Source organism: Nicotiana sylvestris, chromosome 8 (assembly GCF_000393655.2).
Source record: "Nicotiana sylvestris chromosome 8, ASM39365v2, whole genome shotgun sequence".
NCBI classification, from domain to species: domain Eukaryota; kingdom Viridiplantae; phylum Streptophyta; class Magnoliopsida; order Solanales; family Solanaceae; genus Nicotiana; species Nicotiana sylvestris.
In genome coordinates, this window is record NC_091064.1 from 22435947 (window position 1) to 22462556 (window position 26610).

The 26610-nt window shown below is 39.0% G+C and overlaps 1 long non-coding RNA gene across 1 annotated transcript in view; it reads right to left on the reverse strand.

Moving 5' to 3' along the window:
* Positions 1–509: 509 nt before the first annotated feature.
* LOC138874417 (uncharacterized) overlaps positions 510–26610 on the reverse strand; it is a 31652-nt gene continuing 5551 nt past the window's right edge. The window contains exon 2 of the long non-coding RNA XR_011401399.1: positions 510–693. This is a non-coding gene — a long non-coding RNA (uncharacterized lncRNA). The remainder of the gene's footprint in view (positions 694–26610) is intronic.

Sequence of the window (26610 nt, forward strand, 5' to 3'; positions counted from 1 at the left end):
TATGAGATATAAGCATATATTCAAGAGTCAAATATTGATGAGCATATTATAATAATCAAGTCACTTTACAATACATAAATATGTTCATATCCTTCACAAACCTAGAGCCATAACATTGTAAATGCCTAATTCTCGCGTTATATATATATATATATATATATATATATATATATAATATGTATGTGTGTGTGTATTTGTTCTTATTTGTGTATGTATAGGTTTTAAGAGTTGAGTAATGGTTTGATAAATGGGGTGGGGTTTGGGCTAGTATAATTTAATTAAAATTGTGCCAAAATTGGCCCAAAGTTGAGCCCAAAAAGAGCCCAAACCCGGTCCAAAAGGGGGCTGCCAAGAAGAGCTTAAAACGACGTAGTTTTGTCTTGAAACTACGTCGTTTTGGTTAAGTGACAAGATTCAATTTCATCCACCCATTTTGATTTAATACAACGGTCCTAGTTTGATCTTCATCCTAGGTATTTAAAGCCTAAAATCCCCAAAAGTTTTCCCCATTTCCCCCTTATTTCCTCTCTCTTCTTTCCCTCTCCTTCTTCTCTCTTCTCTCTCTCTTCACTCTCTCTACGCCGCCTCAGCTCCGCCCACTGCCGCCTGCCGGAAATCGCCGCCGCCGGCGGACCACCTCCAAACACCTCCAAATTCACACCACGTAATCTCCACAACTTCCTCTTTCCATATCTCCAAACCAAATCCTAAAAAAATCCCTCAAACTCCTTAAATCTTAGATCTAGGAAACTTTTCCTTCATTTTTTTGCTCAAATTCTTGAAGCTCCAACCACTACCACCCCAAAATACCTACATCAATGGATAGAGCTCCTCAAAACATAGCTATTGATGTCAATTCTACCCCAAAAATCGGGTGACCAAAATCCGGCCTAATTCCGGCGACCTCTCGGAACACCCTCTTTGGCATACCACCATTTTTTCGGCCTTTTGATGTGTAAAATGGTAAAATACTATTCTTTTTCATGGCTGATTTTTTTATTTTTATTTTTAATTTTTAGATTTTATTTTTGTCTATTATTAATTATTTTAGCATTAGTTTTTGAAGATTGAAATATTAAATTTTCTATTTTTGCACTTGTTAAAGTAGTAAAATAGTTTTGTACTGATAAAAGTGAGGTAATGAAAAATACTTAAGAGTATATGGTACTTGTTTGGTTGTTTGTTTAATGCTTCAAAACTCTTTGAGTACAACACTCAAAAGTCAAATTGTTTGGTAAGAAAATGTAGACCTTTGGACATTATTTGAATAAAGTCTATCTTTGAATAGTGGAGAGCAGATTTTGTTTGAAATACTTGACAAGATTTGAACTAGAAAGTCTTGCTTTTTGAATTTAAGAGCAGATTTTGCAGAAAAATCTGTCAAAAAGATTGATTTTTAATTTTTTGAAATAGCTGGTTGTTTTGATATATAGAGGGGACTTCATCACACTTCCTCGGGGGCATTTTTTATAATTGCTTTGTCACAAAAACCAAAAAAAATTCAGCAGTTGAACACATGAAAAGTAAGCTGAAATGGTGAGCTCTGGGAGTGAATCTTAGAGTGCAAACTTTTAAAAAAGTATAAGTCCTCTTTAGAGTTCGTTTCTGGGTTCCCTCTCTAAGTTTTCGGGTTGTTTTAACACGGATTTGCTGCTGGTTTTGCTGCTGGTTTTATGCTGCTTTAGTTGCTGAACTACTGTTTATTCTTTTGCTACCAGGTAATCCTTTAAGACTTGTAATGTACGTATTTTCAGCAATGGGAACAATTTGAACATGCTGCACCATTTAAATGTGTTTGATGTGATGAATAGTTTGACAACAAAAGAGCTTGTATGTTATTGTTATGTATCAAGCATATGATAATGTGAATATAGTCCTTCATAATACTTGAATATTGAGTTGTAAGTTTTTGAATGTGATATGTAAGTCGTTTATGGATTTTTTTAAGCATGTTTTCAAGCTATTATATCCGAGTAACAATGCTAAGTATGCCATGAATGACTTTAGGTGTATAACACATAGCATGAGTTCGTTTTAGTTGCTGAAATTTCACTGCCAACATATGCTTCTAGGAATGCTGTGATAATATCTTTGTGAATCTGGCCATTTTGCCGGATTTGCAAAAATGACTATTTTTGTAAAGTGGGCGTTTATACAATTGTGACTATGTAGTTAATGGTCATGAACTCAAACTAAGTAAAGAGCTAAGATTGTATCAACTTTGGGCCTTATTGAATCAAAGATAAAAGTTGGCCCATTTACCTTTAAACAACAAAATTACCCCTTTTCTTCTATATAGCATTGTGCCAATTGAAATTCATTTCTTGGCCATTTTAATAATAAATTCCAGCAGCCCAAAAGCTCCATACAAGCTGGCCCATTTTTTTTAACAAGAAGTTGGCTCATTTCTTTTAAAATAGATAAAGTTGGTCCAACATTTATTTGCATATTTTTTCCCAACTATAAAGCTCGAAAAAATAATAATAATATCAGATTTTTCTGCTACTTTAATTAACTAATTTTCCTTTAATTAATTTAAACGTTAGGCAAATAGTAGGTGCACTTTAACTTCACGGACTCACTTGTGCAGCGTGACGCTTAACTTTTAATAAGTTAATTCATCAATTTCATGTCATATTCAATAGTTTTAGTTAATTTATAAATGTTTTGTCATAATCACGGATTCGCTTGCGTAGCGTGGTAGTGACATTTAATAAATTTTCTGGAAAAAAAAGAAGAGGGTTAATGTTTCCTCCAACACAATTGCAGCAATTTTTCAAAAGTAAATAACGTGCTAACAATCGTCTGTCATGACTGCGGATTCGCTTGCGTAGCGTCGTTATGACTAAATAATAAATTTCGTCGATCACGCATTCGCTTTCGTAGTGTGGTTATGACATCTTATTATTCAAAAATATTCTTTAATCTTTTCTAATAATCAAGAGATAAAAGAGGATAGGTAAAACATGAAAATAATATAAATCACAGTTTGTCCAAAATTAATTCAAGCCAAGTTTAAGTCAATAAAGCGACCGTGCTAGAACCACGGGACTCGGGGAATGCCTTATACCTTCTCCCTGGTCAACAGAATTCCTTACCCGAACTTTGTTTTCGCTGACCAATTAAAATAGAGTCAAACCTTCCTTTGACTAGGGATCCAAATAAATGGTGACTTGGAACACCGAAAAAATCAATTCTAAGTGGAGACTCTGAACAATAAAATAATCCCTATTCACATTTTGTCACTTTAATTGGAAAAATTCTTTGGCTCATACACATATTATTATTATTTTGAGAGGTAGAAAAGGAGGTGTGACAACTCTGGCGACTCTGCTGGGGATTTACATAATAATTCGAGCTTGTACATGTTGACTTTTTATTTGGCTTTATTAATTTTGTAAATATTGTGATTTATTTGTGTCTAATGTGCTACCTGTTCACTTTTTACCATTTTGATATTGTTGAACTGTACATATAAACTGTTTTCTCATGCACCCCCTCTGAGTCTTTTTGAAATTAAAAATTGGGCATTTGCTTGACATAGCCCTCTTTCTTTGAGATAGCCGAGGTGTTCGTCACCCGGTGAAGGCTTTTAGTCACACCTGTTTTAGGCGGGGAGCACCACAGTTAAGCCGGAAAGCAATGCTACCGGTACACTGACCCTCCTCGGCTCGAGTTGTCCACTCGAGTAAGCCAGTCTAGATACCTTCTCCAATAGGATCTAAACCTAGAAGAACAAGCCTCATGCCGAATATCCCTAGTAGGTTCGCTTTATTTGCATCACATGCATTTGACTTAGCGAAACTCGGCACAGGGGCCGGGTCCGTATAAGACAGGTATCCTCTTTGAGACCATCATGTTCACGTATGTGCTACTTGATACATCATTTGGAAGGCTTACTTGCATTGTCGACCGGTTTTAAAAACAATTAGTGTAATTATTAAAAATAAAAAAAAAAGAATAATTCTCCTAGTTTAGTGCAAATAAACCTTTTTTTTTAAAAAAAAAAAATATATATTTTGTAGTAGTCTGGTGTGAGTTGTAAAGATTAATTTTCATTAAAAAAACAAAAGGGGAGAGTACCCTGTTTTACTAAACTACGCGGGTTTGATTCTCATCGGATGTGAGATACATAGGCAACCTCCATCGGGTTCAGCCCACATGTTTCAAAAAAAAAGGGAGCATAAAATTTTCAAAAAAAAAAGGCTTATTTTGGTCACCTTTTACTGTCTGGCCCTCATGTTCCAGCTGTTTTGCCAAGACAATCTTAAAATCTTCCTGGGAAGTGCTGAAGGGACACTTTTGTAAAAATAGTTACTTTATCCATATTTATTCACCTTTTACCATTTTGCCCTTATGTCTGGCCATTTTTGTCGAAACAACTTTAAACCTTTCCGGAAAGATTATTTTTGCAAAAAGTAGCTATTTTTATCTGGTTATACTCATATTGCAAAGGGTCATTTTCGTAAAAACTAGTTTTTATTTATTTATTATTTTGTCTATTTTTATTGTTTTGTTCCTGTGTTTGGCTGTTTTTGCCGAGACATCCTTTATGCCTTCTATGGAAGTATTAAAGGGTCGTTTTTGTAATAATAGCCTTTTTTCGCTTTTATCATCTCAACTTTTGTGTTCGATAATTTCAAAATATATATTGTAATTAAAAAAAATAGATTGAGTCCTAAATTGACCAAAAAATAAAATAAAATAATAAATGATCATAATTTGCATATAGTTTAGGTAAGTCCTAACCCTTTTTTTATCTTATTCTTAGGATCACCATGTGTTCTCCACAAAGAAGCAGTCAGAAAAATGGTAAGGGACGAGACGCCTCCTATGTTCTTGATCAGAGATAAGACCCCGAGTAGTCTCTGTAATTGGTGGGCTAGTTTTGCTACATGGGAACGGAATCGGGTATTTAAGCACCTCAAGTTCCTCACCAACCTCATGGGAATTAAGCCTAATAGAGATTTAATCGAGGCTCTAGCAGGTTTTTGGGACCCCGCGAACAATGTCTTCAGGTTCAAAGATTGTGAAATGACACCCACATTGGAAAAATTAGGTGGGTTCACCGGATTGGGGAGAGACCTTCGTGGGAAAAGGCCTGCTGCTCCGAGAAAAGTTGGTGTGAACAACTTTTTAAAGAAGTTATGCCTTCGTCGAATTCCAATGGTTTGCTTAAATGAAGGTTGGGTTCCGTCGGAATATTTTTATGACAGATTTGGGGACGAGAAAGGGTTTGAGAACTTCTCGGGCACAGAATTCGTCAACCAGTTGAGTTACGACGCTTGGAGGGAGTTGAGAATATTCGCGTTCATGATATCATTTTTAGGGATCATGGTCTTTCCGGAGCGTGGTGGGTACATCAGAATTCGATTGGTTGCGGTAGTCTCGTATTTGCAAAGTAGCGAGGATCATACCATTCTTCCCATGATTTTGGGAGATATTTTTCGGGCTTTGACCCGTTGTCAAGAAGGTGAAGATTACTTTGAGGGATGCAACATTCTGCCGCAAATGTGGTTCATAGAGCACATTTATCATCATCCAATAGTAGTAAATTTCAATGATGATTGGCTAAATTACATTGGATGTCACCTAGACAGAGCTGCGAGTTGTAATCTTCCAGAGGGGGTGAGGGCTTGGCGGACATTACTTGGTTCATTGAGTGCTGATAGAATCACTTGGAACTATTACTGGTTCCCTTCTGTTAGGGTCATGCATATGTCGACGTATCGCCCATTCTTCATACTCATGGGTTTTAGGGGTTTCCAACCCTACGCGCCTTTACGCTTCATGCGCTAGTTAGGGAGAGAGCAAAAGAGGCCCCCGATTAAGGACATGCACCCGTTCATGTGGGAATTCAAGGGAGAGGAACCTCTAAGGGAGTCATATGCACAGAAGATTTGGTTTGGTAGTCGATTTTCCGATTTAGACGAGATGGTAGCTGATCGTGAACGTGGGGAGGTATGCCTCGCATACCTTGAGTGGTTTCACAACCAGGATATCCCCGAGCAAAGGACAGAGAGATCCATATGGCACGCAGTTTATTGGGAGAGAGAGATCGAGGTCAGAGTTAGAGAAACCAGAAGGGAAGTGGCGCAATAGTTCCAATCTCGTATTGACACTTTACAAGAAGATAAGGGCATTCTGGAGACAGCCATTGACATATAACAAACTGATTTTGAGCGGGAAAAGGCTCAGTGGGCACGAGAGAAGCAAGCACTCAAAGCCCAAATTCGAAAGAAGAACATAGTCACAACCGCTCAGCAGCAAAAAGAGAAAGAAGCCCAGTTCAGGGTAGTCCGTGATCATGAACGTAGAGGTTTCCCTCCATTAATCCAAGGTCTGAGGGATCAGATAGGGAGAGTTGAGTCAAGCAAAGAGAGCCAGATCGCGGAGATTGAAATAGAAAGACACCACTACCAAAAGGTGATCAATCAATTAGAAGCGGAGTCGCTAGATGTTCGGCGCCAGAAAGATATGGCCTTGGACCGCGAGCGTGATGCGTTGGATCTAGCTGTGACCCATGGTCGGCAGAATCAAGAGCTGCACGTGGCTCAGGAATATATTAAGGGAAAGATCCTCGAGGTAGCCACATATACCTTAAGAGCATGCAGGAGTTGCCAGGGCATGACGCCCAAGTGGTTTGCAGAAGTATCATTGAATGTTGCTCGTCATATATCTGCAGACTTGGAGAGGATATACCCAATGTTGGGGGTCAGCCGCAGGAACAAGAGCCTTGATTACAGTAATGCTGGTGGATTCTACTGTAGAGATCAAAGTCTTCTTTTAGTTATTAGTCCTTTTCATTATGCTTTTGTTGTTTCTAAGTCTATAAGAGTCTTTTGGTGTTGTTTTGACTTTTATTCTAAAAAGACTATTTGAATCAGGTTTGGTCTCGTTTATCTTTATGTAACTCTTGATTTTTGAGTCTTGTATCAAAATATTATATTGAAAATCAATGAAAAAGTTTTTGATGTTTGTTTTGTAAAAAAAAATCAAGTGTCTTGCATATCTGAACTACGTAATGATCTGATTCATGCGGCGACATGATACGTAGGCAACCCACAAAAGGCTCGATCAAGTATTCATTTTAAAATGGCTCTAAAGTAAGGGATCAAATATGGTGAGTGAAAAATAATAATAAAAAAAGGAAAAAAAGAAGAAGGAAATAACAGTGTCAATAAGCAACAAGTTGATAGGCCGGAATGAAACATTGAAGCCTTCCAACAGCATTTTAGAAATGGTGGTGATGTTAGGAGCATGACATATTACGTGTAATTCATATCTATAAAATGCCTAACCCTAACACGTTTGTTGTCTCTTAAACCAGTAAGTTTAAGGTGGTTGGTTTGAGGTAAATATGGAAGTACATCATCACTTCACAAGATCTAAGGGACCAGTAGTAATGGATAACAGTGATGAAATCGAGTTGGCCAGTGACAATCCGCAGGGTCAGTCAGTTGAGCAAGAGTCTGAGGAGATAAGAAAATTGAGACAACAACTGTCAGATGTATATCAAGCTTGGGTTTCCGGTCGACCTCCACCCCAGGGTCCCTCAGAGGGAACTTACACCATACCCCAGGCTACTCAACCACCGCTCCATGTAACGAGCGACCCCATTCTACCACTAGGGTATGTGCCGAACTACAGCCTCCATGTTGCCCCCAGTACCTCTAATATGCGACCTCCAGTTGCACCGGTCAGGAACACCCCTCTCGTCGTGTCTGGCGCACCGGTATATACAATCCCGCCACCACCTCCTGTGACGAGGCCAAATAATGAGCCACCATCTCATGCTTATGATGGACAATACTATTCTCCGAATATGGCTTTTGGGGTCTCGACCCCAAACAATCAGACTCCTCGATACAAATCACCAGTGGAAAATGAAATGCCTTCCACGATGATTGAGCCAGATGAGATGGCCAGGAAAATGAAAAGTCTTGAACAGAATATAAAGAACATACAGGGACTAGGTGGTCACAAAAGTGTTTTATTCAGTGATCTATGCATGTTCCCTCATATCCATTTGCCACGAGGGTTCAAAACCCCAAAATTTGAGAAATATGATGGACACGGCGACCCTATGGCCCACTTGAAAAGGTACTGCAACCAGCTGAGGGGTGAAGGAGGAAAGGAAGAGCTGCTAATGGCTTACTTTGGGGAAAGCCTTGTGGGGGTAGCTTCCGAATGGTTCATTGACCAAGACATCTCTCACTGGCATATTTGGGATGACATGGCCCAGGCCTTCGTCAAGCAATTCCAATACAACATTGATATTACACCAGACCGCAATTCCCTATCCAATATGAGGAAAAAGCCGACGGAAAGCTTTAGGGAGTACGCCATCAAGTAGAGGGAGCAAGCGGCTAGAGTTAAGCCGCCCATGGATAATCATGAGTTGATCACTGTCTTTTTGGAGGCTCAAGAGCCTGATTATTTCCAAAACATGATGTCTGCAATGGGTAGGCCTTTTGCCGAAGCAATCAAGATAGGGGAAATGATCGAAAATGGCCTAAAGACTGGCAGAATTGTAAGTCAGGCAGCTCTCAAAGCCATCACCCAAGCGATCCAAAATGGGTCAGGAAGTTTTGCAAATAGAAAAAAGAGAGATGAAGGTTCTATGATGACCTCGGGATCTAGGGAAGTTCAAAGAGGGGCATCGCACCCTTATGTGCAAGTTCAGCAGGAGAGATCCAGCTACCCTCAACATTACTATCCCCCGCCAATTCCTCAATACTCTATGGGCCCACCACAATATACAATGTACAATGCTCAATCATATGCTCGGCCTCCCAATCAGCAGGTACGGGCACCAGCTCCAAGGGGCCCCGACCTCAGCAACAAAATTTTTGGGCACCCTATAATGCTCGTCCCAGGCAGGATTATGGTCGAGAGTAGAGGCCGGCAGAAAAATTCACTCCATTGGCTGAATCATACTCTAGTCTATTCCAGAAGCTGAAGCAAATGAGCGTGATTGGACCCATCGCTCCCCACCACATGCATCCGAATTCACATGGATTTCAAGCAAATGCTAGATGTGAATATCATTCAGGTGCCCCGGGGCATAGCACCGATGACTGTTGGACGCACTGATGACTGTTGGACTCTGAAAGGAGCCATAGAAAGACTCATTTCTGAAAAATTAATTGTATTAACGAATGGCGAGGACCCTCCTAATGTGACAAACAACCCGTTGCAGGAACACAACGATGTTCATTTCTTGGGAATGATTGGCCGAGATTAGGAATACAAGCCGGTCAACCAAATAGAAATGACAGTGGGAGCAATTCAAGAAGGAACAAGTCTGGAAGTAAGACCAAGCCGAGATGTGTCGTTGATTGTGAAAGGCGCCCTGAACTCAGAAAAGGTAACTTTATTTATGCCCAAGGTCTCGAGGTTAGAGGTTCGCTCCAATGTTCCAAGCCCAAGGTTATATGTCCTTGGAGGCCACCCCGTCACAAGGCAGAATCGGGGTGGTACGAATGGCATAACAGAGCCAATCATAATCAAACCTGTCGTGCAACCCCATGTGACAAACACAAAAAATGTTCCTTGGAACTACAACAAAACTGTGATGACCTACAAAGGCAAGGAAATCATAGAGGAAGTGGGGGAAACTGGAGGTTTGACTCGATCGGGGAGGTGTTATTCTCCAGAAGAGTTAATGAAGGCCAAGCAAATCAGAGGAGGCCAATTGCCAATAAAGAAGCCAGTCACTGAAGCAGAGGCAGAAGAGTTTTTGAAGAAAATGAAAGCTCAGGATTACTCAATCATTGACCATCTAAGAAAGACTCCTGCCCAAATCTCTCTACTATCTCTGCTCATACATTCCAAAGAGCATGCCCGTGTACTAATCAAGGTCCTGAACGAGGCACATATCTCAGAGGAGACCATAGTGAATCAGTTAAAGAAGATGGCCAATAGATTTTTTGAGGTAAACAGAATCTCATTTACCGATGATGAACTTCCCGAGGAAGGAGCCGGGCACAATAAGGCTTTGAACTTGATGGTAAAATGTGAGGGGCATTATGTAAAGAGAGTCATGGTTGATGGAGGCTCAAGTGTAGATGTATGCCCTCTCTCTACTTTGCAAAGTATGAAGATCAATACAGACAGAATCCGACCCAACAATGTTCGCATCCGGGCTTTCGATGGCTCAGCGAGAGATACTATGGGGGAAATCAACCTCACCATGACGATTGGGCCGTTGGACTTTCAGATTGTTTTCCAAGTAGTGTACATGGTCACTTCTTATAACTTTCTTCTTGGAAGGCCATGGATCCATACAGCCCGAGCTGTGCCATCCACCTTGCACCAGATTCTCAAATTCGAACATGACGGGCAAGAAATTATTGTTCACGGAGAAGACGAGTCTTCCATTTATAAAGACCCATTAATCCCCTGTATTGAGGCCAAGGAAGGGTTTGAGTCCATTGTCTATCAGGCTTTTGAAGTGGTTGCTGTGGACCATGTCGAGGAAGGAAAGCCCATTCTGCATCCTCGTCTTTCCGCCACATCTGTAATGGTGGCTACGGTTATGATGAGAAAAGGTTATGAGCCAGGAAAAGGTTTGGGGGCATCATTGCAAGGAAGTTCAGAGCCTATTGCTCCGTTAGGCAACCGGGGTACTTTTGGCTTAGGCTTCAGGCCAACACAAGCAGACAAAAACAAATTCAAACACCGCAAAAAGAGTGGATGGGTCTTGCAATAGCCTATCCCTCATATTTTCTACACTTTTGTCAAGCCACGACTCCGAGAGGGTCAAAATTCCTCGGCGCATGCAAACATTGATGAAATTTGCCATGGCCTCAGCATGATGTTTTATGACGTGAATATGATCCAGGCTGGTGAAGGCACTAGTCGTGCCGATATGCAACTAATTGACCCAGACACCATGCTCACCAACTGGGAAGCAACTCCTCTCCCCACAAGAAAGGAGTCTTGGTAGTCTGCTTTTGCAGCTTCTTTTTTGTATTTTGGGTTACTTTCAGGGTTGTAATCCAAATATCTCAGGATGATTGTTTTGTTTTGATGTTAACCCTTCTATCCTTTCGAATTCAATAAAGTGCAGTTCAGTTTCCTATTAAGTTTCCTATCTTTTCCTTTTCCTAATTCCTGTCATTTTATTTTCATTTCAGTTTTGTTAATGCCGGCTTTAATAACATGACATGCATGCAGAATTCATGCCCAGATCTTGAAAAGCTGTCTAATATCGAAATAAGACATCAAGAGGTTGAATATGAGGAAGATGAGATTGTTGAGGAAATAAAAAGAGAGTTGGAACAATTTGAAAACAAGCCTAAGCAAAACCTCAATGAAACTGAGACGATTATTATCAGAAGTCCTGAAGAAGTTAGAGAAACGAAGATAAGCATTCACACTGAACAAAAAACCAGAGATATCTTGATTCAACTTTTATTTGAATACAGAGATGTGTTTGCTTGGTCTTACGATGATATGCCGGGTTTAAGTGCTGATCTGGTGGTTCATAAGCTTCCTACATATCCTGGTTTTCCACCAGTGCAACAAAAGAAACGAAAATTTAAAACAGACATGAGCAACAAAATCAAAGAAGAAATAATGAAGCAACTAAGAGCCAATGTGGTCAGAGCTGTCCGATACACCACCTGGGTGGCAAATGTTGTGTCCGTGCTAAAGAAGGATGTCAGAGTTTGTGTCGACTATAGGGGCCTGAACAAAGCAAGTCCAAAGGATAATTTTCCTTTGCCAAACATCCACATTCTTGTAGATAATTGCACAAAGCATGAGATCCAATCATTTGTGGATTGATATGCTGGGTACCATCAAATTCTAATGGATGAGGATGATGCAGAAAAGACCGCTTTCACCACGCCATGGGGTAATTATTGTTACAGGGTCATGCCATTCGGTTTAAAGAATGCAGGGGCAACTTACATGAAGGCCATGACCACCATTTTTCATGACATGATGCACAAAGAGATTGAAGTATATGTCGACGATGTCATCATAAAATCAAAGACACAAGCCGATCACGTGTGTGATTTGAAAAAGGTCTTCGAACGGCTTCGTAGGTATGACCTTAAGCTTAATCCAGTCAAGTGTGCATTTGGGGTCCCATCTGGGAAACTCCTCGGTTTTATAGTCAGCCGGAGAGGCATCGAATTGGATCCATCTAAGATAAAGTCCATTCGAGATCTGCCACCCCTGAAGAACAAAAAAGAGGTCATGAGTTTGCTCGGGAGGTTGAACTACATCAGTAGGTTCATTGCTCAGCTCACAACCATGTGCGAGCCCATCTTTAAGTTGCTGAAAAAGGATGCCGCTGTCAGATGGACAGACGATTGTCAAAAGGCTTTTGACATGATCAAAGATTATCTGTCAAAACCCCCTGTACTGGTCCCACCTGAACCTAGTAGGCCTTTGTTTTTATATCTATCAGTGATGGATAATTCCTTTGGATGCGTTCTGGGGCAACATGATGCAACAGGAAAAAATGAACAGGCAATATATTATTTGAGCAAGAAGTTCACCGATTATGAGGTTAAGTACACCCTTTTAGAAAGGAAATGTTGTGCCTTGACTTGGGTTGCTCAAAAGTTGAGATACATTATCTTTTGTCCTACACTACTTACCTCATATCCAGAATGGATCCCTTGAAGTACATCTTCCAAAAGTCAATGCCCACTGGCAGGCTCGCAAAATGGCAAATCCTGCTCACAGAGTTTGACATCGTCTATGTCACTCGCACCGCGATGAAAGCACAGGCTTTGGCAGATCATTTGGCAGAGAATCCAGTTGGTAATGAGTACATGCCACTTAGCACATACTTCCCGGACGAAGAGGTCAACTCGATAGAGGAAGTGGTTCCAGACGATCACCCTGTATAGAAAATGTATTTTGATGGGCTGTCAATATCAAAGGAGTTGGGATCGGGGAAATCCTCATCACACCTATTGGACACCATTACCCTGCGATGACCCGACTTTGGTTCTTCTGTACTAATAATACGGCAAAATATGAAGCTTGTATCATGGGTTTGAAAATGGCCATCGATCTGGATGTGCGTGAACTATTAGTTATGGGAGATTCTGACTTGCTTATCAGGCAAGCCCAAGGCGAATGGGAGACTCGAGACATCAAACTTATTTCGTACAGACAATGTGTGCGAGACTTGAGCAAAAGATTCAAATCTATCGAGTTCAGGTACATTCCCCGGTTTCACAACAAGCTAGCTGATGCATTGGCTACTCTAGCCTCGATGCTCCCTTATCTAGGTAACACTCATATTGATCCACTAGAAATCCAAGTTTGGAATCAACACGATTACTGCAATACAATTGAGACAGAACCAGATGGTGAACCATGGTATCATGACATAAAACGATTCCTAAAAACAAGAGAATATCCAGAGCATGCCAAAGGAGATCAAAAAGAACTATAAGGCGACTTGCCAGTGGTTTCTTCCTGAATAGGGAAATTCTATACAAGAGGACCCCAGATTTAAACTTGTTGAGATGCATAGATGCTACATAAGCAAAGCGGATCATGAGTGAAGTGCATTCAGGGGTATGCGGACCTCACAAGAATGGATATGTTTTGGCGAAGAAGATTCTACGGACAGGGTATTACTGGCTTACCATGGAGAGAGATTTCTTCAGATTTGTTTGCAAATGTCACCAGTGCCAGATTCACGGTGACCTCATTCACTCGCCTCCTTCGGAGTTGCATCCCATGTCCTCTCCTTGGCCTTTCGTTGCTTGGGGAATGGATGTTATGGGGCCGATCGAGCCAAAGGCTTCAAATGGGCATAGATTCATTTTGGTTGCAATTGATTACTTCACCAAATGGGTGGAAGCCGTCACTTTCAAAGCAGTCACCAAGAAAGCAGTGGTAGACTTTGTTCACTCCAACATCATTTGTCGCTTTGGTATCCCAAAGACCATTATCACTGACAATGCAACCAATCTAAATAGTCATTTGATGAAGGAGGTATGCGAACAATTTAAAATCATGCATCGCCATTCTACCCCTTACCGGCCAAAAGCCAATGGAGCAGTCGAAGCGGCAAACAAGAACATCAAGAAGATTCTTAGGAAGATGATCCAAGGTTCCAGGCAATGGCATGAAAAGTTGCCTTTTGCTCTTTTGGGATACCGTACGACTGTTCGCACATCTGTTGGCACAACTCCGTATTTGCTTGTATACGGAACTGAAGTTGTAATAACCTCTGAAGTCGAAATTCCCTCTCTCCGAATTATTGTGGAATCAGAGATTGAAGACACTGAGTGGGTCAAGACCCGATTAGAACAACTGATGTTGATCGATGAAAAATGGCTAGCAGCAGTGTGTTTTGGCCAGTTATACCAACAAAGAATGGCACGCGCTTATAATAAGAAGGTGTGCCCAAGGCAGTTTGAGGTAGGCCAGCTGATTTTGAAACGCATCCTTCCGCACCAGGTAGAAGCTAAAGGAATGTTTGCCCCGAACTACCAAGGACCCTACATCATCAGGAAAGTGTTACCAAAAGGGGCCTTGTACTTGGTAGATGAAGAAGGACGGGTACCAGACATGACTATTAATGCAGATGCAGTCAAAAGATATTATGTCTGATATATACACATTGTAAAATTTTCACGCATTGATTTTCTCAGATTGAAGTGGCGAAGGCTATCATTTGCTCGCTATTCCAAATAGGTGTCACCCTTTTTGTTAATCCTTTTGAGCCGTATTTGTCTTCCTTGTTTCTCACTTCTTGGAACTTGTGTACTTGTAAAAAACAACAACAACAACAACAACAACAACAACAACAACAACAAATCTCTGAGTCATTGAACTACGTCCGACCTGATTTCGAAAGGATATGTAGGCAGCCTTACCCTGGGTTCGGTCCCATCAGAACAAAAAATCCATATTCCCAATACTCCAAAACTAGGGCAGAAGTTTGTTTTATTTCACGGTTTTTTCTGTAAAAATGATTCCAAAAGTTGTAATTCAGTTCAAGGTTCATTTCGCCTTTTTATCTTTCAAGAACTTCTGATCGATGTTTTTTAAGAATGATTGAAGTCCCCATGCCAAAGGCATTGGATAACCTCCCTCATACTGTATCTTAGTCAAAAAAAAAAGAAATGAGAGAGTCTTATCAGTGAAAACCCGTACGGGCACTATAAGGCGATAGTGAGCAGAGAAATGAGAGAGTCTTATTGGTGAAAACCCAGATGGGCACCATAAGGTGACAGTTAGTAGAGAAATGAGAGAGGTTAGTTAGCGAAAACCTGTAATGGGCGCTACTAGCCGAATAAGGGTCTTTGATTCTCCGGCATGAGCACAACCAAGACAAATTCAAGATGAACATTTGCGGCGGATTTTTAGAATTAGACAGCTCAGACAGATCAAGCATTCAGTCCAAAATGCATGTCATGGCTCATTAAAGTCGGCACATACCTCCAGATAAGTCTCCTTATTCCTTTTCCCGAAAGGGACACCTTTTGTTTAAGCACAATTCTTTTTTGCTTCCAATTATTATCCTATTTTTACCCATAATTTTTCTTTGCGTCCCTTTCGGTCTAATCCTGCATCAAAATCGAAGCAAAGAAAGGGCTGCAAAACTGGCTACAGATTCCCCGTAATGTCGAGCACAATTTGGTCCATATATGGCATTGACGAAGGCACGAATCCATCTCTGATCTCATTCGATAAGACAAACAAAGTGTCTAAAAAAAGAGCTGAAAAGGTCGCCTTAGCAAGACCTGCTTTATGAGAAAAGTTGATGAGCACTACGGACACAAACTGATACTGGGGTAAGACAACTGAGTTTGATTTTAGAGAAAAATGCATTGCCTTAGAGACAAGGGTAGCGGTACCATGGACATCTAGGTATGAAACAGTTGGGGTCAATATTGTGAAGCCAAGGTCTCTAGAAAATGATCCAGAGCGGCATAACATCTCGGTACCACGCTGACAAAATCGGTTCTTCGACAGCAGTGGTCGTGAATCAAGCTACTCAGGGCATCAAGGCCACAAACCAACCACCACTTTAAAAACTCACAAGTTTTTTTTGTTTAAAAAAGGAACAAAGGAGTGCATAATGTCGGTCCTAGTTCAGGGTGTTTTACGTAGCTTAACCCAGGTAGAACCGTTTCGCCTAAGGGGATCTAGTTCGACATTCCAGGTAGAAGTAATCTTCGCTTAGGTTGTTTAAATACAATTTAACTCAGATCGAACTGTTTCGCCTAGAGGGATTCAACACTTTATCGATAATACATGGTGCTAACACCCAATTTTATTTCCTTCCAGTAAGAGAGTGTACCAGCCTATGATTACATTTCCTTTCAGTTGCACAAGGTACCGATCCTTGGTTAAACTATCCTTCGTTACCAAATTTTATCTCTTTCAGCTAGTTTATACTACTGTTTCTATCTGCCTTTTCAATAAATTAGATAATTTACAGATTTCTCTAATAACTCATAGAATTTTCCTAGTGCCAGACTGGGGAAGAAAAATTTTGTTCATTTTTGTTTGTCTTTGATGGCTTTGCAGGATCTGCTGTATAGCACAAGTGATGATTAAAGCTTGCAGTTTCAGTTTCTCATCAGAAGAAAGAAATCCTTCGATCACAAGATAGTCGGAGTTTAGCTTTGATAATGTGTCAGCAGCCCAGCTTCTCAAGATTCATCTTCTCAAATTCTGATCCAGAAAGCAAGCCATCGAGATTGAGTCATAATCTTTTCTTCAAAAGAATTAAGATCCAATCTAATGTCAACACAAGCGAGCAGGTCAAGAATCAAGATTTGACTCTAGAAGACACGTGGATAGGAATTTTTGTACTCTTAGTTTGCAGACAAATGTAGTGCTCTTCTCTTTTTCTTTTGATGTAAGAAGCAGTAACGGTAAGAGTAACAGCAACAGCGGCAGCAATAGCAGTCTTAACTCCAATGTCTGGTAGTCCCACCTACCAAATTTTCCCAAACTACACTGACCTGATTCCTTTATAGCCAAGGATATGTAGGCAACCTCGGAAACAAGGTTCGGTCACCACCTTTTTCAAAATGCTTCCACTAGAGTGAATGTGAGTAAAAAATTATCCATGGCATTTATTTGTCTTTGCACGAAAACTCTTCATGTTCTCGAGCAAAGAGGGGCAGCTGTAAATGCCTAATTATCGCGTTATATATATATATAAAATATGTATGTGTGTGTGTGTTTGTTCTTATTTGTGTATGTATAGGTTTTAAGAGTTGAGTAATGGTTTGATAAATGGGGTGGGGTTTGGGCTAGTGTAATTTAATTAAAATTGTGCCAAAATTGGCCCAAAATTTGAGTCCAAAGAGCACAAACCTGATCCAAAAGGGAGCTGCCAAGAAGAGCTAAAAACGACGTAGTTTTGTCTTGAAACTACGTCGTTTTGGTTAAGTGAGAAGATTCAATCTCATCCACCCATTTTGATTTAATCCAACGGTCCTAGTTTGATCTTCATCCTAGGTATTTAAAGCCTAAAATCCCCAAAATTTTCTCCATTTCCCCCTTATTTCCTCTCTCTTCTTTCCCTCTCCTTCTTCTCTCCTCTCTCTCTTCACTCTCTCTACGCCGCCCCAGCTCCGCCCCAACGTCGCCTGCCGGAAATCGCTGCCGCCGGCGAACCACCTCCAAATTCACACCACGTAATCTCCACACCTTCCTCTTTCCATATCTCCAAACCAAATCCTAAAAAAATCCCTCAAACTCCTTGAATCTTAGATCTAGAAAACTTTCCCGTCACTTTTTTGCCCAAATTCTTGAAGCTCCAACCACTACCACCCCAAAATACCTACATCAATGGATAGAGCTCCTCAAGACCAAACTATTGATGTCAATTCTACCCCAAAAATCGGGCGACCAAAATCCGGCCTAATTCCGGCGACCTCCCGGAACACCCTCTTTGGAATACCACCATTTTTTCGGCCTTTTGATGTGTAAAATGGTAAAATACTATTCTTTTTCATGGCTGATTTTTTTATTTTTATTTTTAATTTTCAGATTTATTTTTGCCTATTATTAATTATTTTAGCATTAGTTTTTGAAGTTTGAAATGTTAAATTTTCTGTTTTTGCACTTGTTGAAGTAGTAAAATAGTTTTGTATTGATAAAAGTGAGGTAATGAAAAATACTTAAGAGTATATGGTACTTGTTTGGTTGTTTGTTTACTGCTTCAAGACTCTTTGAGTACAACACTCAAAAGTCAAATTGTTTGGTAAGAAAATGTAGACCTTTGGACATTATTTGAATAAAGTCTATCTTTGAATAGTGGAGAGCAGATTTTGTTTGAAATACTTGACAAGATTTGAACTAGAAAGTCTTGCTTTTTGAATTTAAGAGCAGATTTTGTAGAAAAATCTGTCAAAAAGATTGATTTTTAATTTTTTGAAATAGCTGGTTGTTTTGATATATAGAGGGGACTCCATCACACTTCCTCGGGGGCATTTTTTATAATTGCTTTGTCACAAAAACCAAAAAAAATTCAGCAGTTGAACACATGAAAAGTAAGCTGAAATGGTGAGCTTTGGGAGTGAATCTTAGAGTGAAAACTTTTAAAAAAATATAAGTCCTCTTTAGAGTTCGTTTCTGGGTTCCCTCTCTAAGTTTTCGGTTTGTTTTAACACGGATTTGCTGCTGGTTTTGCTGCTGTTTTTATGCTGCTTTAGTTGCTGAACTACTGTTTATTCTTTTGCTACCAAGTAATCCTTTAAGACTCGTAATGTACGTATTTTCAGCAATGGGAACAACTTGAACATGTTGCACCATTTAAATGTGTTTGATGTGATGAATAGTTTGACAACAAAAGAGCTTGTATGTTATTGTTATGTATCAAGCATGTGATAATGTGAATATAGTCCTTCATAATACTTAAATATTGAGTTGTAAGTTTTTGAATGTGATATGTAAGTCGTTTATGGATTTTGTTTAAGCATGTTTTCAAGCTATTATATCCGAGTAACAATTGCTAAGTATGCCATGAATCACTTTAGGTGTATAACATATAGCATGAGTTCGTTTTAGTTGCTGAAATTTCACTGCCAACATATGCTTCTAGGAATGTTGTGATAATATCTTTGTGAATCTGGCCATTTTGCCGGATTTGCAAAAATGGCTATTTTTGTAAAGTGGGCGTTTATACAATTGTGACTATGTAGTTAATGGTCATGAACTCAAACTATGTAAAGAGCTAAGATTGTATCAACTTTGGGCCTTATTGAATCAAAGATAAAAGTTGGCCCATTTACCTTTAAACAACAAAATTACCCTTTTTCTTCTATATAGCATTGGGCCAATTGAAATTCATTTCTTGGCCCATTTTAATAATAAATTCCAGCAGCCCAAAAGCTTCATACAAGCTAGCCCATTTTTAACAAGAAGTTGGCTCATTTCTTTTAAAATAGATAAAGTTGGTCCAACATTTATTTGCATAATTTTTTCCAACTATAAAGCTCGAAAAAATAATAATAATATCAGATTTTTCTGCTATTTTAATTAACTTGTTTCCCTTTAATTAATTTAAATGTTAGGCAAATAGTAGGTGCGCTTTAACTTCACGGACTCACTTGTGTAGCGTGACCCTTAACTTTTAATAAGTTAATTCATTAATTTCATGTCATATTCAATAGTTTTAATTAATTTATAAATCTTTTGTCATAATTACGGATTCGCTTGCGTAGCGTGGTAGTGACATTTAATAAATTTTTTGGAAAAAAAGAGGGTTAATGTTTCCTCCAACACAATTGCAGTAATTTTTCAAAAGTAAATAACGTGCTAACAATCGTCTGTCATGACTGCGGATTCGCTTGCGTAGCGCCGTTATGACTAAATAATAAATTTCGTCGATCACGCATTCGCTTGCGTAGTGTGGTTATGACATCTTATTATTCAAAAATATTCTTTAATTTTTTCTAATAATCAAGAGATAAAAGAGGATAGGTAAAACATGAAAATAATATAAATCACAGTTTGTCCAAAATTAATTCAAGCCAAGTTTAAGTCAATAAAGCGACCGTGCTAGAACCACGGGACTTCGGGGAATGCCTTATACCTTCTCCCCGGTCAACAGAATTCCTTACCCGAACTTTGTTTTCGCGGACCGATTAAAATAGAGTCAAACCTTCCTTTGACTAGGGATCCAAATAAATGGTGACCTTGGAACACCGAAAAACTCAATTCTAAGTGGCGACTCTGAACAATAAAATAATCCCTATTCAAATTTTGTCACTTTAATTGGAAAAACTCTTTGACTCATACACATACTATTATTATTTTGAGAGGTAGAAAAGGAGGTGTGACAAACATATTTCTCAAACAGGTCTCTAGCTATCGCCTTTGTAAAAGAATCAGCTATCATGCTTCGCATATGAATGTAGTGTAAATTTATCTCTCTACTTGTTACCATGTCTCTCACAAAGTTATACTTGATGTCAATGTGTTTGGTCTTGCTATAATAGTTACGATCTTTTGTGTATGCAATAGCCGCTTGACTATCACAATATAGAGTCAGGGGACCCTGAGAGTTCTTTATAATATCCAAATGATTAAAGAATCTCTTCAACCAAATAGCTTCTTGTACTGCAGACGCACAAGCCATAAACTCATCTTCCATCATCGAAAGGGCTGTACAAGTTTGTTTCTTACTTTTCCACGAAAATGCACCACCATTAAGTAAGAAAGTATTACCAGATGTTGATTTTCTATCATTCCATTCACCAGCCCAATCAACATCTATATATCCTCTCAAGTATAAATCATTTCAATTATAACATAGTGAATAATCTGCAGTTCCCTTCAAGTATCTGAAAATTCTATTCACAACTTTCCAATGATCTCTTCCAGGATTGGATTTATACGTGCTAACCAGACCTATGGCATTATAAATGTCTGGGCGAGTACATATCGTAGCATACATCAAGCTCCCAACAACACTTGAATATGGAACTCGAGACATGTCTTCCTTTTAATTTTCAGTGGGAGAAATTCCAAGGCTCAAAGTTTCACCTCTCACTATAGGAGTATCCATGGATTTGCAACTATTCATGCGAAAAAGCTCCAAAATTTTCTTTATATAAGTTTCTTGAGATAGACTCAATAACTTTTTGGAACGGTCTCTTTGGATCTTAACTCCAAGGATATAGTCTGTATCACCCATATCTTTCATGTCAAATGACTTTGAAAGCCATGACTTGATGGTTTTCTTACTCTAAATTATTTTCGGATAATAAAATATCATCCACATACAGAGAAAGAATTACAAACATCTCATTGGACTTCTTCACATAAATTTAATTGTTGGCCTAAGTAAAGGTAAAGTTTTGAAGACTGACTAAGGAACTCAGACATGGACCAGGTCCATATTGTGAAGCACAGTTATGATCAACTCAAACATGTGAGATGCATGTGAAGGAGATAAACCTAACTTAACAGAAATGATATCTCCGGATCATGATCGAAAAGGTTGCATATTGGATAAGGAGAAAGACTCCTTACACAAAGAGAACACGGTTTAGGAAAAGGATAGAGTTAGAGTATGAGATCAACTAGAACTCTTCCACCATGGAAGAGTAGCATCTGTATCCTAGTCAATCTCTAATTACTAACTCCTTAAATATTAGTGTTGTTCTCTTTTACAGTAATGCACATAAGCAGAAGTTAAACGTGAATTGAGAGCAAAATAGCAAGGCAATTTTGCAAGCAATTTATGTGTGATTAAAACGTGCAATCCTGAAGCTACTTGAACTAGATAGAAGAACCAGTTCCAAGTGTCTATATTTTATTCTAGTTCAATTGTAGTAGGTGATTTTACATTGTACCTTTCAACTTATATAGAAGCAATTGTATTAGGTAATTAGAGTTTTCAAGTTAGAGTTAACTTAAAGTTGTTTCAACAGTTAAGACTGTGTGCCATAATGGGATTAGAGTTAATCCTAGGTTTACAAAAGAGTTTTTGTAAATGCAGTGTTTGGCTTAGTGATTTTAGTGGAGAGTTTAGAAAAATCCTACTGGAAGGTAGGTCGTGGTTTTTTCACCTTTTGAGCCAGGTGTTTTCCACGTAAAATCTCTGTGTTCTTTGTTTTTTGTATTTATTATTCCACAACAGTAGTAGTTGGAACATATAGAAGAACCAGGTCCTTCTATAATCAAGTTAAGCAAAAATTTGGTACCATACTAATCACCCCCCTCCTTGTGCGGTATTGAAGTATAAAACATCAATTGGTATCAGAGCAGGTTATCCTTTAAAAGGCTAACACCTTAAGAACAGATCAAGATGATTACACCACTTGGAAACTGGGAAGGACAATCCACTGCTAGGCCTCCACTCTTTAATAACCAGTGCTATTCATGGTGGAAGAACAGGATGAGAGACCACATCATAGGAGAAGACTATGAACTTTAGGACATTATTACTGATAGTCTCCTGGCTACTACAAAGAAGAATGCTGAAGGAGTGGAAAAGAATGCCAAGGCCAAGAAATGGCTTGTGTGTGGACTAGGCCTAGACGAGTACAACAGAATTCAAAGCTGTACTACTGCTAAGGAGGGACACTCTACAAGTGGCCCATGAAGGAACTCCTCAAGTAAAGAGATCAAGAGGAACAGTGTTGTATTCTCAATATGAAAATTTCACCATGAAGGAAGAAGAAACCATCCAAGAAATGTACACAAAGTTTATAACACTGACAAATGAACTTAAGTCTCTTGGAAGAATTATTCTTGAAGAAGACAAGGTTGAGAAAATCTTGACAAGGGTCTTGCCAGTAACTTGGGAAAGCAAAATCACTGCTATTCAGGAATCAAAGAACATTGCCACTCTCAAGTTGGATGAGCTGATTGGAAATCTCATTGCCTATGAACTGAAAAGGCAAACCATGAAGATGGATGCACCAAAGAAGGAAAGAATCCTAGCTCTTAGAATAGATGAAGGTGCAGACTTAGAGGATGGTGAAATGGCTATGGTCACAAGGAATTTCAAGAAGTACCTAATGAGAGGAAAGGGTTATTCAAGAGGTGCAACCTTCAACAAGACAAGGTCCCCTAAAAAATAGACCAACGAGGGCTACTACAAATGTGGTAAGACTGACCACATGATCAAGAATTGTCCTCAGCGGGAAATTGAATGGAAGAAAGAAAGGGCTTAACGAAGAAACAGGAAGAAGGAACAGGCTCAACCCAAGAAGAACAAAGGATAAACAAAGGCTATGGTTGCTACTTGGGAAGAAAGCTCAGATGAAGATTCAGAAGATGAAGCTGGAGATGAACAAGCACTTATGGCCATTAGAGAATCAGACGATGAATAAGAGGTAAGTGTGATTCATCTCAAAGACAAGATTAAATTTTTGTCTAAAGAAAAGCTATCTAAATTACTACTAGACTTCATTGATGAGACTGAGGTCATAAACAATGAGAAGGAACAGATGTCTAGGGAATGTGTTATCCTAAAAACCAAGTGCAAAAATATGGAACTCAAGGTAGTGAAAGTGATAGTAAAAATATTGAGTTGAAGAACCAGGTTCTTGAACTTGACACCACTATCTTAGAACTTAGATCTGAAAATTTAAAACTGAATTTAGGAATAGGTAAAAAGAAAGCTGATCATACACATCTCACCTTAGAAGAAAATCTAGGAAAAATGAAGGATGAGTTGTACAATGAGAGATGAGTAGATAAGAGTCCTAAAAGTAGATCTAGGCAAGGTGAAACATGAACTAGAAAGAACTTGCCAATGGAATAAGTCCTCTGATGCACTATCATAGCTGCAAGAGCACCACAGTAGCAATAAGAGAGGACATGGCTATGGGACCCCAACACCTAAGTGGGACCCCAATATGATGTACATCACACTTCCTGAGAACAAAATTTGCACACACTGTGACAAGACAGATCATTACAAAAGTTAATGTAATGCAAAAGAAAAGGCCATTCAAAAGAACAAAATCTTTGTTCAAGAGAAAAATAGGCTGCCTAGATGGGCTAAAAGGAATTTAATTCACCCCTTTGCCTATAGAATGGGACCAAACAAGTTTGGGTTCCTAAGACTAACCCCTGATTTTGTTTTGCAGGTCCAAGTAAAGGGAAGTAGCCAAATATGGTACATGCATAGTGGTTTCTCAAAGCATATGACTGGAATTAAGAACCAGTTCCTTTCACTTGAGGACCTAAAAGGAGGTAATGTCTCCTTTGGAAATGGGAAGAAAGGTGAGATCATTGGGGTTGGAAAGGTAGATAAGACAGACTCACATTCTATTGAGAATGTCTACTTGAAAGATGGCTTGAAATATAGCCTAATCAGTGTATCACAACTGTGTGACAGAGGTAACCTGGTAGCATTCACCTCGACCAAATATTTTATGATTAATCTTACCACCGACAAGATTGTTTTGTAGGGAAAAAGAGTAAACAATATTTACATTGTAGATTTTTCCACTCTTTCAGAAAACAAACTCACTTGCCTAAGTGTGTTGGACAATGATCCCTTCCTATGGTACAAAAGAATTGGTCATGCAAGTCTAAATCAACTCAACAAATTAGTCTCCAAGGACCTGGTGATAGGGTTTCCTAACATCAAGTTCAAGGAAGACAAAATTTGTGAGGCTTGTGCAAGGGGAAAGAAGGTAAGATCCTCTTTTAAAAGCAAGAAAGTGGAAAGCACGACCAGGTCGATGGAACTGGTTCATATGGATCTTTGTGGTCCAATGAGAACATTGAGTAGATGTGGTAAGAAATATGTGATGATACTTGTTGATGATTACTCTAGGTTTACTTGGGTATTGTTTTTAACATCTAAGGATGAAGCATTTGACATGTTTACTTCCTTTGTTAAAACTTAGAAACAACTAGGCAATCAACTTGCATCAATTAGGTCTGATTATGGAATTGAATTTAAAAATGCTAAGTTTGCTGAATTTTGTGATGAGCATGGTATATATTATAATTTCTCTGTCCCTAGGAATCCTCAACAAAATGGAGTAGTTGAAAGAAAGAATAGGACTCTTGAAGATATGGCTAGGACTATGCTTCTTTCTAGTAAACTGCCTCATAGCTTCTGGGCAGAGGCTGTAAATACTACATGTTACATTATTAATAGGTGCATGACTAGACCTCTTGTAGAGAAGACCCCCTATAAGTTACTTAAAGGTAGAAAACCAAATATATCCCATCTTAAGGTATTTGGATGCAAGTGCTTTGTGTACAATAATGAAAAGGACTCCCTAGGTAAGTTTGATCCCAGAAGTGATGAGGGAGTATTCTTGGGATATTCTTCACATAAAAAAAGCTCATTAAGTGTACAACAAAAGAACTTTGTGTGTAGAAGAAAGTGAACATTTAGTTTTTGATTAAACTAACTTTTTTCTGAGAGATAAGAACATGAAGATGAAGCTATTGGGCTGGTAAAAGAATTAAGTGAAGTCACAGCTCAAGCTGAAACTACACCAAAAGAAGGAACAGGTAATGGAACAAGTTCTTCCATCCAGGGCAATCTAATAGGGGGAACTGAACAAAGAAGAAGTGAATCTAACTCCCAAATGGAACCTGTCCATGAGCCTGTTCCTCAGCTACAGAACATGGGAGAAACTCCAAATAGAAATCAGTTGGTTGTGAAACCTTACAAGTATCAAAGTTCTCATCCCATTGAGAACATCCATACTGGCCCAACTTCTGGAGTTAAAACCAGATCTTAATTAAAGAATTTATGTGCTTTTGATTTATTCTTATCTCTTATTGAACCTAAAAATGTTGCTAAAGCTTTGCAGGATGCAAACTGGGTGAATGGAATGCAAGATGAACTCAATCAATTTGAAAGAAGTCAAGTGTGGAATCTGGTCACAAGACCCAAGGACAGATAAGTCATTGGCACTAAATGGGTCTTCAGAAACAAACTTGATGAAGATGGAATGGTTACAAGAAACAAGGCAAGATTTGTGGTCTAAGGTTATAGCCAAGAGGAACGCATAGATTATGATGAGACCTTTGCTCCGGTTGCAAGACTGGAGGCAATAAGACTCCTCATAGCCTTTGTAGCACACATGGAATTTACCCTTCACCAAATGGATGTGAGAGTGCCTTCCTAAATGGCTACTTAAAGGAAGAAGTCTTTGTCAAACAACCTCCAGGGTTCGAAATTAAGGAGTGTCCAAATCATGTATACAAACTGGACAAGGCCCTATATGGACTGAAGCAGGCTCCTAGAGCATGGCATGAACACCTATCCAAATTCCTGCTTGAACATGGATACAAAAGAGGTAAGATTGACAGCACTCTATTCTTGAGGGAAAAAGGTAAATATCTACTAGTAGTTCAAATATATGTCGATGACATAATTTTTGGGGCAACCATTGAAAAACTAAGTAAGGAATTTGCTAAATTAATAGGGAGTGAGTTTGAAATGAGTATGATGGGTGAGCTTAACCTCTTATTAGGCTTACAGATCAAACAAAATCCAAATGGAACCATGATTCATTAGCAAAAATATGCAAAAGAGTTGATTACGAAGTTCAAAATGGATAAATAAAAAGAAATAGACACACCCATTGCAACAACTACTAAATTAGACATAGATGAACCTAGTTCATCTCTTGATCGGAAGTTGTATAGGGATATGATTGGTTCACGTTT